At 40.1% G+C, this 15872-nt stretch overlaps 1 long non-coding RNA gene across 1 annotated transcript in view; it reads left to right on the forward strand.

The window, feature by feature from the left end:
• Window positions 1-15872, forward strand: part of LOC139358505 (uncharacterized) — a 151116-nt gene that overhangs the window by 111362 nt on the left and 23882 nt on the right. The window contains exon 3 of the long non-coding RNA XR_011613503.1: window positions 10565-10730. This is a non-coding gene — a long non-coding RNA (uncharacterized lncRNA). The remainder of the gene's footprint in view (window positions 1-10564; window positions 10731-15872) is intronic.

Below are 15872 nucleotides of genomic sequence, written 5' to 3' on the forward strand. Positions count from 1 at the left end.
TCTTTAGTTAGCACCTATACCTATTCATTTTTCCCAGGTCTCATTTTCCCAAATGTGAAAGGAAGGTATTGGTCCTCACAATTCAAAGTGTGGTTCCTGGAAAAGTAGCATTGGCAGTATCAAGGAGCTTGTTAGAAGCGCAGAATCCAGGGCCTCTTTCCAGATCTGTGGAATCAGAATCTCTAGGGACAGGGCCTAGAAGTCTGTATTTTAGCAAGCCCTCCAGGTGATTATGCAGCGTTCAGATGTTGGGGAAGAATTGGCCTACTCTAGTGCTTTTCAAACGTTAACGTGCATCCGAATCAGTGGGACGTTTTTACACTGAGGTGCAAAAGACAAAAGTATTTTTGTATCTATTCTATTTGAGTTTGTGTTTATGATTTTAAGACAAGGCTATTCTAGAACAAATCTATATAGAAATTGGCTTTCTGATTATTGTCTCCCCTATGGCAGAATGAGTGTAGTATTTTTTTCCCCAAATCACGAAGTTTGTGTTAGTACATTTGCCAGATACAACCACTCTGAAGGGGTTGTTAACAGATACACACACACACACGCACACACACACACACAGAGACATACACAGAGACACACACACAGAGTTTCTGAGTGAAAGCAAGGAAGAACAGATTTCTGAGCCAGTAGAGGCCACAAATGTCTTGGCCCAAGTGTAGCTCCCAGGCCTGAGGAATCCCAGACGATACCACAGTTAAATAAGGCAAACCCCAGGCCCTTAGAGTTCAGGCTACGGGAAGTGGCAAGAAGCTCCTGGCAGGCAACCCCCAGGCCTGAAGGTTGACTTGCGAATTTAAGTGCACAAACTGTCCAGAAAATTGTCGGGGTAGGGGAAGGCTGCTCTCTTTTCTGCTTGTGTTTATGTATTAAAATTAGGGGATATGTTGTACAGGGCAAAATAAAAGGGTTAGCTCGATGTTGGGTGAGAAAGATCTGTGTTCCAGGCCTTGTAATGGAGGGAGAGACATGAATGGAGAAAAGAAAATGGAGCGGAAGTTCATTTTGTCAATATTAATGATGATGATGAGGATATGTGTATTTCAAGCACTTTAAGTGACAGTCACTCTTTCAAAACATCATGTATATTACTTAGTCCTTATGGTAGTCCTTATAGTAGACTTGAGAGCTGGGCTTTATTATTAAATCAATTTTAGAAGACCACAAGTGAGTTAAGTAATTTACACAAAGTCATACACTGATGAAATGCTGAAAGCATGTAACAAGCCAGGGAATCTAACCCTAAAGCCAGCATACTCTATATGTCTTGATGCCTATTGGATCAAATATGGGTTGGAGTTTTTGTAACTTCGTGTGGGGTAGTAGAAAGAGTCTGAAAATTTGAAATAGAAATATTCTCTCCTAACTTTACCACTGATTAGATGGATGTGGTAGGTTGAATGTAAAAATGGCACCAAATCTTACTTTTTTGTAACCCATTCCTTATAATGTGACCTTGCAGCAACTCTCAGAAAGAAGAGTCTATGTCCCTGTCCCCAGAATCTGGCTTGACTTTGCGACTTGCTTTCACCGATCAAATGCAGAATAAGTGAAGTCTGGTCCTCAGGGGGTTTTGTACGCCTCTGCTGACTCTCCTGGGGTGCTAATAACATCATGAATCCTAGTTAAGACTAACTTACATGGCCTAGTCACCTCCATTGTCCAAGCCAATAGGTACCCAGCCATCACACCTAGAGTGAGGCCATTCCAGTCTCCTGCTGATCTGCCATGGATGAGCATGGCCAAGATCAAGTGAGCTTGACTCAGATGAGCAAGACTGCCTGGATAACATACAATCTTGTAAGTAATAATTTTGGTTGTCGTTTTAGGGGAATAAGTTTGGGGTACTTTGTTATATAGCAAGGGATAGCTGATACATTGCATGATTCAAGGAAAAACCAGTTAAACTTTACAGGATTCTGATAGAACAGCACAGGTGAGACCACCCTCCGAATATTTCATAATTCCTCTGTTCTTGTCTTGGTAGAGTGTGATACCCTATTCAGCTTTATCAAGAACTTAGAGCCCACTTTCTTATTATTATTATGGATGTTTGTTCGGTGAATACAAGAATTAATTGTCAGGGCCCAGCATAACCTGGGACCCATCAGGTGAACATGTTGGCAGCCCACCATGATGGATCTTGTCCCTGCCACTTACCTTGGCCTCCCATTCATGGTGGGGCTTCCTTCCACCTCTCCTGCCTTGTAAAGAGTATTCAGTAACACAGCCGTGTCTGCATGTGGTTTCCCTCTGTGAAGCTTTAATTAGTGGTGTCTTGAATCTTGATTGCTTCAGGAGTGGTCAATGAGTTTGACTTTCCAAAATAGATACCCAGAGAGTGTGAAACATGCTTACTCATTAGATTCAAGAAAAGCAAAGAAGTCTTTATGTAAACAGCCTGGAAGATAGTGCATTTTTGGAAACTCACTATCACTTTTTTAGGCAGGTAAATGATTGGATGATAATACATAGGGTGCTTTCTACTGAGGGTAAACTTTCTCTAGCCATTACTAATGTTAATTTAAATTCTGGGTGTTAACTATGAGGTAGGTTCCTTTAATTGCTGTGTGAGAGGTTACGGTTTGCTCTGTCTCCTAGAAAGGGAAGAAAAAGGATCCCGGTTGTGTTGGTAACTGCCTCACTGAAGCTCTTTGAGTGTGCCACATGTGTGTGGTTTAGCTGGCGACCGTGGTGTCTGTATGTATGTGGTCATAGATTTGTTATAACCTCTTGTCTGCCAAGGCAAGACCACCAGTTCCATTTTAATTCTAAGTTAACCTCAGGCTGGAGCCAATCCATGCTGCTTGAACATAAACGCTGACACTCGATCCACTCATCCTCTTGGCCTCACAATTTGTTGTTTTTCTTTTTCTTTCTTTTTTTTTTTTTCCAAGGGAGTTTGAACATTTGTTAGCAATCCAAAACCAACACTTCGTGTACAGGACATAGTGATTACATAATTCTTTATAGGTTCTTATACTTTCACTGTATTGAAAATCTTGCTGCTCTGTTATAAAGCATCTCAAATTAAGGAGCAATTTGTAAATGACATACTTGGAGCTGGGACATTAAGTTTTACTGCAGTAATCGTTTTGATTCTTTTGAGAGATACGGAATCAATACTTTAAGTAGAATGCTCTCTTTTTAAAGAATGGTTTGAGGCAGGCTGCCGTTCACTGTGTTTTTGAAATGGGTGAAACAGACCTCCATGTCCACATCCTGGCAGTGCAAATGTAGGTGACAAGATGGTATTAAGTGAGAAAAATTGAATTAACTTTTCTTTAAAAATTTAATTTTTGATAAAAGGAAAAGAGAAAATTAGTCTGTTAAGCTTTCCAAACCTGGTAGCTAATTGGTTTCATGCCCATGGATACGAGAGGATTGTCATCTTTAATTTCTAAATCTGAATTTAAATCTCCTAATTCTTAGGCAGCCCAAACATTTGTGAACTTAACAAGAATTGGGAAATTTTTACCCTAACAATGGTTTGTGGCAAGCTCACATGGTGGCCTATGTCCATTGGTTCAATTACAAAAGTTACTTGATTTAAAGCTATTTCTATATTTGGAGTTGTAGTTGTTCTCCAAGACTGCCTGCCCTCTTTCCAGAAATTTTGTTCAGTGACTTGTTTGCAGAAGTAACCAGTTAGACACTTTGTGAAATTGCCAAGGGTGTCTCTCTTAGTTACTAACCAAGTTTCACAAACACTATATTGTCATGAGTTAAAAATAATTTCTTTTGAGCTGATTGAAGAAGAATGCTAACTGCTGAAAATATTGAGAGTGTTATGGGTGACACTAAGATAAATGCTGATGTTTTCAGCCAATCACGTCCAAATCCTTACTTGTTGAGATCTAAATCTAGTCCCTGCAGGAATCCTCTGAAACGGGAGACAGGTGAGATGTCAAAGGCATAATGGAAGAAATACTAGCATTGAACTCATCAGATGATCTGGGTAAGAGCTCCAATTCCATCAACATGCTTCCAGCATTCCAGCAGTTGGGAATATTATTTAACTCTGTCTAAGCCTCAGTTTCCTCATCTGTAAAATAGGGATAATAAATATCCATTTGATTAATGGACTGTGGTAAGGATTATATGGATAATCTATGCCCAGTGTTTCACGTGGCACCCTTGCTTGCCTCCCTCCCTCCTGTTTTCACATCCTCTGTTGCAGAATACAGTCCACACTTCCCAACATGGCATGCTGGGCCTTCCATGGTCTGCCCTTAGCCTACTTTCCAGCTAGGTCTCTCACCAAGCTCCCTACTGCACAGGCTCTAATCCCTGGCAATGCTGTACACCACCATGTCTCACGTTCCCTTTGCTAGAAATGCCCCATCCATTTCCATTCACAAGGCAATTTCCACTATTCCTTCAAGAATCACCTCAAGCATCACTTTCTCTTAGAAGCTTTTTCTCTGCTGATGCATCTCTCCTCCATCTCCTCCAGCCTTTATACTGCAAGCCAAATGTCCCTGTTTTTGCCTTAACACTCATCTACTGCATAGGAACCTACTACTACTGCTACTAGCATTATTCCTCTGACTAATTCACCTCCACATCTTTCTACTTTGCTCACTTCTTGTGATTCCCAGGCTCATTAGTTTCTTTCATTCAATCAGAATAAAAAAAAATTATGTTTGTTTACATTCAGGTTGGGCCAAGAAGACATATGCACATAGAAATCTTTGAACTTTGCTGATAAGAGGAAGCCTAGAATTCCAAGCCAACTCCTTCATTGAATAGATGAGGAAAATAAAGCCAAGAGAAAATGACAGGCTTGACAATGTCAACATAACCAGACCCAGATTGTCTGACTTCCAGCTCAGTGTCCTTCCAGAAGAGCAGGAGACATTGTGAGGAACACACATTGTGTCACAGGACTCAATGTCAGAAATCAGCACCCATTTTCCTTCTGTGGTTAACAGTTCTTTGGTTTTCTTTCGGGAAGTCATGCTTGCTCAACAATAAGTCCTCCTGGTCCCCCAGAGGGTTACTTCCCCAGCCTTAAGGGTAGACTCACAACCCGGGCTAGCTGAATTAGCATGTCTGATACCCTCGACTACAGCCAATGAGTTTGTCAAAGGCCTGAAATCCAGCTTGGCTCAGTGAGACTCAATTCCAGAACTTTTGCTTGAATTGTGGTGAAGACTCTGTGTGATCATTAGCCATAAAGATGGTGTGAACTTTGATCTGTTGGGGGTCACCATGTGGAGGTGCTTAGTTGAGAGTGAAGTTAGCACAAGGAGAGGAGAGCCCAAGAGAGAAGGAAATGGAGGGAGAGAGGGAGGAAAAGAATGGGGGCAGGGGAGGATGAGAGAGAGCATGAAATCCAGATTTGAGTCACTGGATCCAGCTGTACTTGAAGCATGCAGGAAGCCCTGGAATTTTTAGACACATGAGCCAGTAATTCTCTGCTTAAATCAATTTGATTGGGTTTTTTATTACTTGTGACTGAAAGAATTCTGAATTATACATGATCTAACTCTCTTCCTTGTTGCACACTTCCAGAGAATGTCTTAATACTCCAATTCTAGAATTTTCAAGCTCAGCTACTCAAATGTCACTACCTCTCTGAGCCCTAGTTTCTTCAGATTTTAATTGAAAACAACTACTTTGTTTTTGGAAATTTAAAATAAGATACGCTTGGTTAAGTGCCAGCACAGACTAGGTGGTCAATTAGAGGTATTTATTATGATGATTATGAATTTGATGTATTATACTTTGAGATTCGGATGCCATCGTGATTCTCTCTGTGTGTGGGAGTTGTTTTTAATTTAACATGTAGGATTAAAATTTTAAAGTCATTTTTCAGGGGTGTTATCAAGATGTATCCATTAGAAGCATTAAACATTAATATATTTATGTAGTGCTGCCTACCTGTCAAGCACTCTTTTAAGCATTTTGTAAATATTAACTTATTTAATCCTTATAACGAATTGAGGAGGTAAGTTCTGGTATTGTTTCCATTTTATAGGTGGAGAAATGGAGGCACTCATGGATCAAGCATATTCCCATGGTCACATAGTTAATGTAGCACTCAGAAGACTGGGCATCTTTTTCAATGCCACATAGCAGCACAGCTGGGAGTTGAACCAGGCAGTCTGGTGCTACAGGCCATACATTTTGACATGTGTTTTGTTGCCTCTTGACAAAGTCCATGGACTGTGACCCTGGGACCAACAGCATCAGCGTCAACTGGGAACTTCTTAGAAATTCAAATTCTTGGGGCTACTCCCCAAATTACTGAGTCAGAAGCTCTGGGGATGGGGCCCAGCAAGCTATGTGTCAACAGACTTTTTAGATCAGGGGTCCCCCTCAACCCCCAGGCCAAGAACCAGTACCAGTCTGTGGCCTGTTAGGAACCAGGCTGCACAGCAGGAGGTGAGGGCAGGTGAGCATTACTGCCTGAGCTCTGCCTCCTGTCAGATCAGTGGTGGCATGCCATTAGATTCTCACGGGAGCAAGAACCATATTGTGAACTGCACACACAGGGGATCTAGGTTGTGTGCTCCTTGTGAGCATCTAATGCCTGATGATCTGAGCTGCAACAATTTCATCCTGAAACCATCTCCCCCTTCCCCTAACCTCGTCCATGAAAAAATTGTCTTCTGTGAAACTGGCCCCTGGTGCCAAAAAGGTTGGGGGTGGCTGTTTCAGATTATTCTTACTCAGGATAAAGTTTGAAAACACCTGCCCTAGCTCCTTAAATTTAAGCTATAATTCATAAATTGGGTTCTTAAGGTGCATTAGAATAATGCAGTGAACAGGTGATTTTTGGATGACTCCTCTGTGCTAGCTACCATTGTGCTTGTAGGTGTTACCATGCAGAACAAAGGGTAAAGTATTCCTTGGGAAATAAACAGCCAAATAAAGACATAAATAAACACAAGATCCCAGCTATCACATTTGATAATTTCCAGAAAGAAAAGAAGTGTGATACCAGAGCACATGACAAGAAGTGGGTAAGAGGTGGGGGTGGTGATGTCAGTCTTTCATAAGTGAGTGATGACGTATAAGAAAAAGTTGATGGTTCTGAACTTTGGCTGCACATTGCAGTCTCCTGGGGAGGCCTAAAAACCTTTAGGCTACATCCCAGACCAATCAAACCAGAGAGTTGGGGTTGGGGCCCAGGAAACAGTATTTTATTTTTTAATTTTTATTTTTTTGAGATGGAGTCTCACTCTGTCACCAGGCTGGAGTGCAGTGCTGCAATCTCGGCTCACTGTAACCTCTGCCTCCCAGGTTCAAGCAATTATCTTGCCTCAGCCTCCCCAGTAGCTGGGACTACAGGTGCCTGCCACCATGCCCAGCTAATTTTTGTGTTTTTAGTATAGACAGAGTTTCACCATGTTGGCCAGGATGGTCTCAATCTCCTGACCTCGTGATCCGCCCTCCTCGGCTTCCCAAAGTGCTGGGATTATAGGCGTGAGCCGCCACGCCTGGTCAATTGATTTTTAAGTCACCTCAGGTGATATCAGTTTGCAGCCCAGATTTAAGACTCCCTGAACTTAAGGCTATAGAGGAGATATGTAGGCCTGATGGAAGAGTGCCATGCAAGAAGTTAGTGTCAGAACAAAATGTTTGATAGCACAAAAAAGACCAAGAAGACATAAGATTTGGGTATGTATAATGTCCTTGTGTAATATGATGTATTTACTATATGAATGAACAAAACAGATTAGCTTTTAATACATGCTATTAAAAGATAAGCTACTAATACATGCATTTAGAGAAGAAGACATGTTAGGAAGATACTGGTGGAAAATAGGATATGAAGAGAGGTGAGTTCCTTCCTGTAGAGGAGTTTTCCACTTATGTAAAAAAAACTAATCAACATTTATGGAATGACTACTAAGTGCTCTCTAGCAGATGCTGTGAAGACAATCCTTTTGCTCTCTTATTAGTCTCAGGTCTGCTGAGGTAATGCTTCTAGGAGAAATGGTTTTGATTTCAATGTAAAATTGTAACTTGGTTATGGTTATATGCCCACCTGGTCCTGCTGATATCTTATTTTTAATACTATTTAAGTAACTATATAATTAGTGGAAAAAATAATATTGTCTGAGACTAAAATGTGAAATATTGATTGCATTTTTGGTCCCTATTGATAACCGTCTCTGTATCTACACTCTTGGTAATTGAGACTTGGTGGCTGCTCGTTTGAAGAGATAGAATCTAATTCCCTAGTCTTGACTCTGGACTGGTCTTTTGATTCTCTTTAACCACAGAATGTGGGAGAAGTGATGATGTGCCTGTTCTAAGTCTAGGCCTCAAGAAGTCTTGCAAGATTCTGTTCCCTCTTGGTTAGCCCACTGGAGGATGAGAGACCCATGGCCCAATCACCTCCATTGCCTCAGCCAATAGCTAGTCAACTTCCAGACTCACCATTGCCTAGACTACCACAGGGACGACAGACACATAATAGTGCCCAGCCAAGACGAGAAGAAACATCCAGCTGAGTCCAGCCTAAATAGCTGATCTACAGAATTGTAAGCTAGATAAATAGTTGTTTAAAGACACTGCATTTTGGGATGGTTTGGGACATACCGCTAACTAACAGGTAAAATAAGATTTAAGAAACTTTAAAATAATTTAGAGTAAAACTTTAATACATGTTATGGGATGAGTCAGGAGACTCCTTCTGAACAATTAGCCTTGTGAGGACAATGCTAACTAAAAATACAGTTTCTGAACACAAATTATACTTTATTGCAACAGGTAGCCTCTGCTATTTTATTGTAGTATAATTAGTGTAATATTGAATTAACCTGGTTCAAACCAAGACAGAGAGGTTTCTAAGTACCAATAAGTTGTCTAGGTAGAAATTTAAAGGAACATGTTGAGTTTATTATTGTGTGGCATGTTATTTATCAGCAGGAGTGATTTTTGACAAAGAGGCCCCAACATAAATTTTCATTCTGTTAAAAAATAATCACAAAGTCCCGCTCCCAATCCAAGGCCACAAATAATTTAATTAAAACCTATAAAACAGGACACACAAAAAAGTCGCTCTGTTTCCTTCACTCCACAACCTTGTATGTGTGGCTTACAATGCATTTACTTTATTATTAGTCTCGATAAATGCTGGGGGAGGAAGCCAGGGGTAAACCACCTAATCCTTTCCTGAAATGTCTCCAACATGACTTTGAGTGTGTGGGATCTTTTTTCAGGCCCCCATGCCTGAGTGCCTTTTGCTGATGGCCCTTCCCCATGAGTGAGGAAGCTGGGTTACTAGTTGAACACTAGGTAAAAGAGAGCATGAGAATCATGCTTGCAGCTGCTGCAGTTAGCTGGGGGGCTGGTGGAGATCACTGCTCCATGATTCTATGTTCTGAGTTCTGCCATTTAAATGATATCTGTATATGTTTTCTATCTTTGAAGATACTTGGATTTTTACACATCAGAATCCCAAGGCTGAGACATAAAAAATTTTAAAATTAAACTCTGTTTGATTTTTAAAACTAGTTATTTGCTCAGTTCATGAAATATCCATTTTCAGTCAATGAAGAGGTCTATGCATCTGGGAATCGCATTGGTTTTCTGTCTGGGGATATAGTGGTTCTCCCCCTGTCCACTTCTGCCAGCATCGTTCTCTGTTTTCCCCACAATGTAGGCTGAGAGGAACACCTGTCCTGCACTCTGGGGTCCAGGAAAATCATTGATAGACTCATGGGAAAGACCATGTCCTATGGCAGAATGGAGGCTAATTTGGAGGTTAGGAAACCTTGCTCTAATTCTTGCTCTGCCACCTTTTACTGAATGATCTTGGATAGCTCACGAATTAGCCCCTGTTTCACCTATAGAAGGAGAATGTTGGAGTTGACAACTTCTTATGTTTCTTTATAGCTACTTATTATGCAATAATTGGGCAGCATTGGAAGACATGGCCACTGTATCTACAATTTTCACTTATTTTATTTCAAGAGCTAAAATAGGCTAAAGAACCTTAGGATTGCCTCCTACCCTGGCTTGATTAGCCACCTTTAAGGCTTTGAACTCAAAAAGTCCTTAATGCCTTGGGGTTCATATCCAGGTGGTATTTGCAAATGAATATCAATCCTGAAATAATTTAGAGGTATTTCCATTTAACATGTTTAAAGTGAAAATTTTTATGCTTAAAATGGTATGCTTCAGTTATTTGGAGTTTTTTATTAGAGAGGCTTGAAATAATTCATGTGATTCACTAGTCCTTGAACTTCTTATCAAAGGATAGTAGGCCTTTTAGCAACTCCATTAGGCTATCTCTACAGAAACACATCCCCATGTGAAGGTTTAGTCAAGGGTTGTATTGTTATCCAGAGCATGCTGCCCTTTAAAGAGAAGAAAGCTTTCCTTTTTGGGAAAAGATGTCTCTGATCAATTTTGGCTAAGGCTTAAGCAATGATTTACGGGCTTCAGTTGACCCACTCGTTATTTATCTAGGCAAAATGAGTTTTCTATTGATTGGATGTCTCCCTTGATTACATTTAATCTTTGGAGTGGGATCTCAGGATGGAAGAAAGAGACATTCATGATAAATGTAGCTTTTTTTTTTTTTCCCCAGGAAAGCTTGGGAGGAAGACATACTCTACCATACAGTCCTTTCCTCTTTTCGTGGATGGCAAAATGATACATCACTTCCCGAAGCTTGTGTTAGAAGATGCCCCTTCACTGGTGTGAGATGCTTAAAAGGACAATGATTTGTGCAGGGAACTAACCCCTTGTGCTACGTATCCTTTTGCTCTATTTTACTGATATGACAATTGGAGCAGGATAGTTTATGTGGCAAATTTTCCTAGCATTTATATGCACTGCTTACTACATTCACATTTTAGTTTACAAATCTTGACAAAGACAACCGAATAGGAGTTTTACATGAATGTGCTTATTTTGTATTGAAGTATGACACATATGCAGAGAAGTGACATTGTCGTAAGCAAATGGCCTGATGGCTTTTACAAACTGAACATATATGTAACCAACATTGAGATCTAGAAACAGCTCTTTTTCAGCCCCTTCTTCCTGAAACTCTCCTTCCGCCTTGACCAAGTATAATCTCTCTCCTGACTTCTAGCAGAATAGGTTAGTTTTGCTTAATTTTATTTTTATACGAGGTGAATCTCTAGTGTCTGGCTTCTTTTTCTGAAAGCTGTGTTTAAGGGATTCATCAATATCATTGTATGTGGTTATAGATTCCCATTGCTGTGTAGTAGTTCAATGGCATGAATATACACTAATCATTTATCCATTCCACTGTTGATGTGCAATTGGACAATTTCCAATTTAGAGCTATTATGAATAATGCTGCTAGAGCCATTCTAATGCATATCTTCCAATGAACACATATACACAGTTCTCTTGGGAATATGCCTAAGTGTGGAATTGCTGGGTCATAGATGTACATTTTTAAAAGTCACAGTATTAGAGTCGAGTATGCAGACTTGACTGAATTCTAAAACCAAAAGCTAATTTTTTGAAGTGTGAAGTTATCTTTGGGGAAGGTGAATAATGTGAAGAAACATAACATTTTTATTTATGGCAATAAATTTCATGTCCTCTGAGCTAACATCGCCCGTTCTTACGTCTGAATGGCAGGATGTTGAGTGTGCTGATGCGGCCATTTTCTGCGGGGCTGCTCCCAGCTTAGCATTCTTGCCACATAAACTCTTCTAGCCCAAACCTTGAAATGCTGCAGGAAGTGGCATCAGCCCTTTTGTGTTCTTTTCCTGCACCAGGTTGCTCATCTCTCCCTGTGCCCATTTGAGGTAATATACTGACAGTTGTCAAGATGAGTCATGGCTCTTTCTCAGACACACAAGTTTGTGACTAATCGACAAATCCTCTGGACACAGGCTGAGCCACCAAGAGCCACCCTAGTCCCGGCAAGTTCAGGCCTGGGCTGCAACCTCTGACAGCCAGAGGGGAAAGCAAACATTGGCAGAACAGTTCTGTTTATTTGCTTCTCTGATTTTGAAGACATGTAGCTTTCTCTCACTCCTCTCCATTTCCTCTAAAAAAATTTATTGATCTTAGCTTATTTATGGCCTTTAGCATTTGTCTGCCTGTTCATGCATGTGCTCAGAATCTGAGGAGTATGTGTGCGAATAGAGGCCTCAGGGGAGATGTGGGCTCAAGCTGAGTCCAAGTGGCCTTTGAGTGTTGCCTTCTTCCTGGCCACCTTTCACTCCCTATGACTCCTCTGACTCCTTTGCACAGATGTCATTGCATTAATATAAAGGAGGACTTGAAAACACTAAAGAGAAATAAGACGTGAACAAGAAGGATAAGATGAGTCTTTAAGTGGTAGGTGTTGATTATCTGCATAGATGTTTCAGGTCTCTTGAGATTTTTTTGGAAACCATTTTCCCAATTGTCCCAAGTTAGTTTTCAGGCATTACTCTAGAGGTGTGTGTGTATGTGTGTTAGTAAAATGTCAGCACTAGGTTTTGCAATCACATATGTGCTGCTAGTTCTGTAGCATCTCCATGGAACTAGCCTAGCAATTACAAAAACGTCCGATATTGGTTGACTACAAATAGGTATTGCCTTGTGTATGAGTGGGGTGACATTTTGAATCCCTGGAATTGTCCTCTTCACTTTGCAACATCCGCTCACTCAGAAAAATCCTTGCATCGCTTGCCTGAAGGGTGGAAGAGGTGGGAGTCTAAATTAGTTTCAAGGGACTGGACAATTTCATTCTCACCTACTGAAAGCACCATGTTTGTTGAAGAGAAACTTTCAGAGTAGGCTCAATTAAGCCCAGACAGTTTGATTTAACTTGTTTTTAATTGTAGTGGGTTATTTTTTCTGGCATGGAGCCACTCAGAATTTCATCTGTGAGTTCCCCAGATAATCTCCATCTACTTTCACAATTTTCTCAGCAATATTCAGAATTCCACGGCAGTGGGACCTTCTCCCTTCCCCTGTTTTGGTATTCTTTACATCATTCAAGGGTGTGGAGATTAGAAGGCATCCTCTTGGTGGATTGTGGTTGGGAGGAGGGTGGTTTCTGCAGGAATACTCTTCACAAATCTGCAGTCTGTCTTCAGAGGCTAAACTTGTTTCTTGTAGAACTAGAAGTCTCCAACGATGGCAGGCCCCCTTCCTATATTCAGCAATTCCTTTTGTGTCTCCAAATCAGGGAGTTATTGCCTAATCTTTATTACAAAGAAGGGCCTATTACCATCTCTGATGGCAAAAGAGGAGAAATGGAGGAGTTAGTGTTAGGGAAACCAGTGCCCATTAACCTACCACAGTGGTTTGCAAAGTGTGGTCCCTGGACCAGCAACATAAGCATCACTTGAGGACCTCTTAGAGAAGCACACCTACTGAACCACAAATTCTGGGGCTGGGCTTTTAACAGGTTTTAACAAGCCTTCCAGGTAATTCTCAAACAGGCTACAGTTTGGGATCAACTTCTCTCAAATCAAAGATTGCTTTTGCCAGTCTCAAATAGTAAGACTGTAAATTTTGGAAGAAGTATCTCTGGGTTTTTCTTCTTCTTTTTTTTCATCATTTTCTTCTCTTTTTCAGTGGTGGTAACTTGTACTGAAGTAAGACAACAGGTATAAAATAAACCCATGTAAAATATTAGCTGCAACTTCCTTAAGCCTGGGCTCTCTTTTTCCCAGCAGAAGACTGATAAAAGAGCTACTGTTAAATATATTGAATGTTTATCCCCTCACCTTGTATATATTTGAGAAATGATTAAGTCTCTAATCTTAAGTTTCTAAACTGAATGCCTCCTAGACCAGGCTCTCTCTCTCTCTCTTGATTTCTCTGAATAAAGTTACTAGCTGCCATTTTTGATGTATTCTTTTGCCTGGTGGCTTCAAAATAGTATTTTGTTTTTCTTTCCTTTCCTCCTGTTTTTTGCTGGAAATTTCTCCCAAGGCATTCTTCATTATGGACCTCTGCTGAATATATGATAACACAAAATTCTGGTTATGGCTGGAAAGCATAGAATTCAGAAGAAGGCTTTCTTACCACTACTATACCAACAAGTCGAGATAGGTATTCCACAGTTTGTCCATTGCAGGGTAAATAGAGAATGGAATGGCTCACTTCCTGAAACCTCAGTTGATGTCTAACTTAGTGCGGGAAGGAGAAGTCATGGAGCAACAAATCACCCATTGTTCATTTCCATGCTAAATTTCTGGAAAGCTTTGATGACTACACATTTAATTATGAGATTTAAAAGTCACCTCATTAAAATATAATTTATACACAATAAAATATTAGATGTTAAATGTAGAGTTTGAGGAGTTTGATGGATGTATACAACTGTCTCACCAATTAAAATATATAACATTAATTACTATTATTATTATTTAGATACAGGTTCTCACTCTGTCACCCAGACTGGAGTACAGTGGTGTGACCACAGCTCCTTGTAACTTCAAACTCCTAGGCTCAATCCCACCTCAGCCTCCCAAAGTACTGAGATTACAGGTGTGAGCCACCATGCCCTATATCATAATATATGATATTTTTATCAGCCAGAAACTTCCCGGATGTCCCTTTGTAGCCAGCCCCCTATCCCTGCCCTATGCAGCCAGTGATTTGATTTCTATCGCTGTAGATTAACCCTCCTTGTCCTGGAACTTCATACAAGTGGAATCATACAGTATATACTTTTATGTTTATGTTGACTTCCTTCACTCAACATAGTGTAAATATCCAAACTTACGCCCCAGGCTAACATTTTCTTTTCTTTTTTAATTAACTTTGAAGTTCCAAGGTACATGTGCAGGTTTACTATGTAGGTAAACTTGTGTCATGGAGGTTTGTCGTACAGATTATTTTGTCACCCCACGGACTAAGCCTAGTACCCACTGGAAACCATAGGACCTTTGAAATTCCTTCAGGACAAAGAGGCAATTCACCTGCTGTGTTGCATATATCAGTATTTTGCTCTTTACATTACTCTGTAGTATTCTATTATATGAATATATCCAATTTTCTTTGACAGATATTTGGGTTGTTTTCAGTTTTTTGGCTTTTATAAATTAGGCTTCTATGAACATTTATGTATAAATCTCTTTATGGACATATGTTTTAATTTCTTTTGAGCAAATGCCTGAGGGTGAAATTGCTTAGCTATGTTTAACTTTGTAGGCAACTGCCAGTTGTTTTCCAGAGTTGTTGTTCACCGAAAATCTATGAGGGTTTTAGTTGTTCCACCTGTTTGCCAGCACACACAGACTGTAAGTCTTTAATTTTAGCCACTTAAGTAAGTTTAGGTGTCATCTCATTGAGAGATGGTTAATTTAAAAAAACCTCCTATCTTCTTGTGGGTTTCCTTGCTGGTAATTCTAAAAAGGGGGCCAATCAGCTTAGAATGTAATGTAGAGATGTATAAAATCTTCCGGTATGAAATTGACAGAGATCACTAGGTCATGCGCACAGCTCATTAACTATTGGCCTGTGATCACACTGGGAACTTGAGGACATTGCTTCTGCTTTCCCTCTTTTTTGGAAATTTAATCTGCCTGAACATTTTCTTTTTCAATATTCAAATTTCTTTAAAGAAGGTAACCATTAAAGGAAGGCATTGTGTTAGTTTCCTATGGCTGCTGTAACAAATTACCACATACACATGACTTAAAACAACAGAAATTCCATTTTTAATTTAATTTTCTTTTAAAAAACTATTTATTTATTTTTTTAAACTTTTAGGTTTGGGAGTGCACATGCAGGTTTGTTACATAGGTAAACTTGTGTCATGGGTGTTTGTTGTATATATTAGCTTGTCACTCAGGTACTAAACCTGATACCCATTAGTTATTTTTCCTGATCCTTTCCCTCTTCTCACCCTCCATCCTCAAGCAGGCCCCAGTATCTATTGTTCCCCACTTTGCATTTATGTGTTC

The sequence above is a fragment of the Macaca nemestrina genome, chromosome 15 (genome assembly GCF_043159975.1).
Source record: "Macaca nemestrina isolate mMacNem1 chromosome 15, mMacNem.hap1, whole genome shotgun sequence".
NCBI lineage: Eukaryota > Metazoa > Chordata > Mammalia > Primates > Cercopithecidae > Macaca > Macaca nemestrina.